Genomic DNA, 4258 nt, shown 5'->3' on the forward strand with positions numbered 1-4258 from the left:
TGATTGTGGATTTCCGAAAGTCTGGGCTCTGCCATCAGCCAGTTAACATCCATGGGGTGGACGTGGAGGTGGTGCCATCCTACAGATATCTTGGTGTACATCTGGACAACAAGTTGGACTGGTCCCTTAATACAGATGCACTCTTTAAGAAGGGGCAGAGCCGTCTCTTCTTCTTAAGGAAGCTCAGATCAATTGACGCCTGTGGAAAGCTGCTGCAGATGTTTTATCAGTCTGTGGTAGCCAGTGCTTTGTTTTATGGTGCAGTCTGCTGGGGAAATAGTTTAAAGCAGAAGGACAAGAGGCGACTGGAAAAACTGGTGAAGAGAGCTAGCTCCGTGGTTGGATCCAGTTTGGACTCACTGGAGGCTGTGGTGGAAAGGTATACACAGAAGAAAGTGGAGGCCATCATTCGTCACACTGATCACCCACTTCACACCATCATTGTCCAGAGAAAAAGCAGCAGGAGACAACTTACCTCTGTGCGCTGCAGAACTGAGAGATACCGAAGATCGTTCCTCCCTGCAGCCATCAGAGTGTATAATTCTGTAATCGGAAGATGGGCCCAAACAACATGAATTTCCCTTTGGGGATGAATAAAGTATATTTTATCTTTTTATCTTGATCTTTATTGTTTAACTGAGACTATGTTGCCTGGTTAAGTAAACAAAAATGAAATCCTTTATAAATATTGTAGCAGGATGAGTTGCCTCATCTCTGCTCCTCTGGTCTCCTCTTTCTCCTCTCTCCCTCGTCTTGGCTCTTTGGGGTTGGGCTTTTAGCCGCCCGCTGATTAGCCAATCAGAGCAGGAGGCAACTCTATATAGATAGGCCCTGCTCCTCTTGTCGCTCTCTTGCTCTTTGGCTCTGGGGTCCCGCCCACTTCCCGGTCGCCACACTTCCTGCCTCCTCTGCAGCACCGGTGCAGGTAACGTAGCAGTGGCTGCCTCTGTGTGCTAACCCATGGCTTCTCCTCATGGCTAATCTTTCGTTTGTAGACCCGCACCGTTCCCGCTTCAGCATTGGGTGCTGTCTGGTGTCGTTTGGCCACCGTCGCTCCCGAGCTTCAAAGCTCACCTCCTCTCTGCTCTCCCTGACTGATCCGGTGCCTGGGTAGGGACGTTCTGGGTGTGTGATACGGCAACAGTGCTGCAGGTAAATTAATAGTTTCGGTTTTAGTTTAGAAATCTGATTTCTTTCACGTGAGATTTATGGTTTCCTGGGCTCATTTACAGCACTGTGCTGTTGGCTGCAGCAGCACAGGGGACGTCCTCACACTGATCTTCAGGACTGCTTCAGGCGCTGCTAACTAATGCTAAGCAGGGAGCGCATTCTTCTCTCCTCCACACGTGATCTGGTGCGCTGATCAGGACCTCTTGGTCGCATAACGCGATAGAAATGCTGCTGCTTTGCTGAGAAATGCTTCATTAACATGCTTTATTTGGAACTGCCTTACTGAGCCCTGTTTGACAGGCTTTGCTATACGGGGAGCTGGTTTTGTTTTGTTAAGACTTAACTTGTTACTTTAATTGATTTATTGTTGTGTTTCGCTGTACTCGGATTATTTCAAGTTTATTTTGTTTTCATCTTCTTGAGGTTTCTTTGTTTCATTTTGTCTATTCCAGTGTTTTGTTTAGTTTTTTTCTTTTTTTTTTCCTTTTTTTCATCACTGCGCCTGGTTAAGCTACCCTGTGGCCGCTTAACACTGGAATAGGCCAGTGTGGTGGTTCCTGGTGCCTGTGTAAGGATTCTGTGGGCCAAAAGCTGGTTTTATGTTGTGTGTTAGGGGCAGGATTGGCACCCTTTAATTTCATTATTTTCTCTTATTTTGATTTAAACACTGTTAGAGGGGAATTTCGTTTATCTTCTTTTGTTTGGCATGTGTTCAGTTTTGTTTGATTGAAAACAGTGAGTGTTAAAATTCTTAAGTTGGGTTATACTTTAGAATTGTGCAATATTCAATTTTGGTAAATTGTTTTATTGATTAACTGTTTTCTTTGCAAGTGTAAATTTTGATAATTAGCTTCTTTTCCTTTATTTCTCGTGTTTTTTTTCCTAAGTAGCTTGGGATTATTTATGCTTTGGTTTTTGTTGTGTCAATCCCGCTAATTCTTCCCTCTCCTTTCAGGGCTGAAGCTCACAGTGGTGGTCCTGGTTCCCTTGTGGTGGTTTCCCTTCCCTGTGTGCTGTGAAACCTGCGGGTTTTGATTTTCATTTTTTTTTGGTTCTTTTCTTCACCATTGTGTGTGCGTGTGTATCACAATCCCGGGTGCTCTTCCTTGGGGGGTCTCCCTCCCCCTTGTGGTCCCGGACATCTCCCACTGGTAAGCCTCAGCCCTGTTAGGCTCCCTTCCCGAATGAATGGTGTTTTTAAAGAAAAATAACAATTTTATTATTGAGGATTAAAAATAAAGAAAATTTTTGTATTGGAACCATGTTTCTTGCTCCATCTGTGAAACGAACCTGTGAGTCCTTCAGAGGGTCTATCTAATTTCTCTGGGTGAAATTCCGAGAGTGGCATTGCCTGGCTTTAGGTCATCAAAAATTCAAAAGTTATTGCCTCACCTTTTGGGTGGATGTGTGGTTAACTAAAAACAAATAAAACAAACCTCACTACCCGCTGCTCTGCCACAATATGATAAAGCATCCATTATGAAACTAAGAACCTCGTATTTAAAGCTTCCAATTCAACCAAAAGTCAAAGAAACACACTATAAAATTGTGAATGCCATTTACCGTTCTAAAGAATTACTAAGAAAACAATTCAATATCGATGATAATACATGTACCTTCTGTCAAGTCAATGTGGATCCGAGACAACAGACCATATTTTTTTGGGATGTATCAATACACAGATTTTTTGGAAACACTTGCAGGACTAGATACAAAATGAAATTGAATCTCGAAGTCCCATCCCAAGAGACATTGTAACCCTGCTTCAAACCAAGAACGATGAACTTTGTTGTAACCTGGTCCTCTGTCCTAGCCAAGTTTTTTATACATAAACAAAGACTGCTGAAATCACCTCCCATCTTCAAGTTTTTTTTTTTTAACTGAGTTTGAACTGTATCTAAAACCTCTAAAATATATCAAACATAATGGACATGAACAAATTTCTGAAATATTGTGTAAACTTTCCACAAATGTATAACCCTTGTACGACAGTTTTTGTTTTGTTTTGTTGAGACCTGTTCTGACATTGTCAATTGACATGATGTTGAATATTGTCCTATTTGTTATGTAATTAACTGTAAATAAAGTTTATTTAAAAAATAAATAAATAAGATTTGAAAAAAAAAAAAAAAAAAAAGCAACTGGACATCCATTTTTTCTTGCGATGGTGTGGCTGCTCACATTTTTAGCTAGCCCTGAGTATGGTATAACCAGTAGCAGTAATATATGCATGCGGACTTACAAAACAAACAGTACTGAAGCAGCAGAGAGCATTCCGAAGGTTATGAGATTAAATAAATTAATTTTATACTTGAATAATTGATTTATAGTTGATTGTCCATGGCACCACCAATCTCCTTCTTTTCATGCAACCATAGCCAAAAAGATAATATCTTACTGGTGTAAGTAATATCGTACTGGTGCGGAGGTCAGGAGCTGTTGGAGCTGAGGAAGAACTGGGTGTGACAACCATAGATATATATAAAGGCATTTAATAGTTTCTTTTTTATATATTTCTAATTAATACATATATTAAATATAAAGGGGTAAGTTGACCCACATGATATTTTAAGCTTAAACTGAACTATAATGTATGAACATTATATGTGATTCATATTGGTTCAATTTACCCCAAGGCTTTTGGTTCATCTTGCCCCATGACCATCGTTTTGATAAAACCTAATTAATTCAATGATTCAGAATGATCTTTTGCTAAATGATTCACATAGTTCTATACGTTCAATATCACTAACATGCTTAATGTATAACTTAAGACCTGGGTCAATTTGCTTTAGCATAAAAATAATCATACCACAAAAGTCAAAGAATTCCACAGCCAGTTGGAAATAATGTTTGTGTTCTTATTTTAGGGTCTCAAAGACAACTCGTGTATAGTTTTAAAGATCAAGAGGATGGTTCATTCATCTTACCTGTTCTCCCCTGCATATATTTTATTATTATACATTTTAAATAAACACATTCAGTAACATGACATCAAGGTTTCTTTTATTAACAGGTGTGAACAATTACAAAACAATTCAACTGTTTTTCTTTGCCCTCCTCTCCCTCGCTAAGCCATTGCTCTTCT

The 4258-nt window shown here is 39.9% G+C and overlaps 1 long non-coding RNA gene across 1 annotated transcript; it reads left to right on the forward strand.

Annotated features, from left to right (window-relative positions):
* The first annotated feature begins 761 nt into the window (after positions 1-761).
* Positions 762-2338, forward strand: LOC141786436 (uncharacterized). The gene is made up of 3 exons (XR_012597763.1): positions 762-925; positions 996-1152; positions 1233-2338. It is a non-coding gene; the product is annotated as an uncharacterized LOC141786436 (long non-coding RNA).
* The last annotated feature ends 1920 nt before the right edge of the window (positions 2339-4258 follow it).

Source organism: Halichoeres trimaculatus, unplaced genomic scaffold (assembly GCF_033239565.1).
Source record: "Halichoeres trimaculatus isolate MK-OKI-2021-1 unplaced genomic scaffold, fHalTri1.1 fHalTri1_scaffold_28, whole genome shotgun sequence".
Taxonomy (NCBI): domain Eukaryota; kingdom Metazoa; phylum Chordata; class Actinopteri; order Labriformes; family Labridae; genus Halichoeres; species Halichoeres trimaculatus.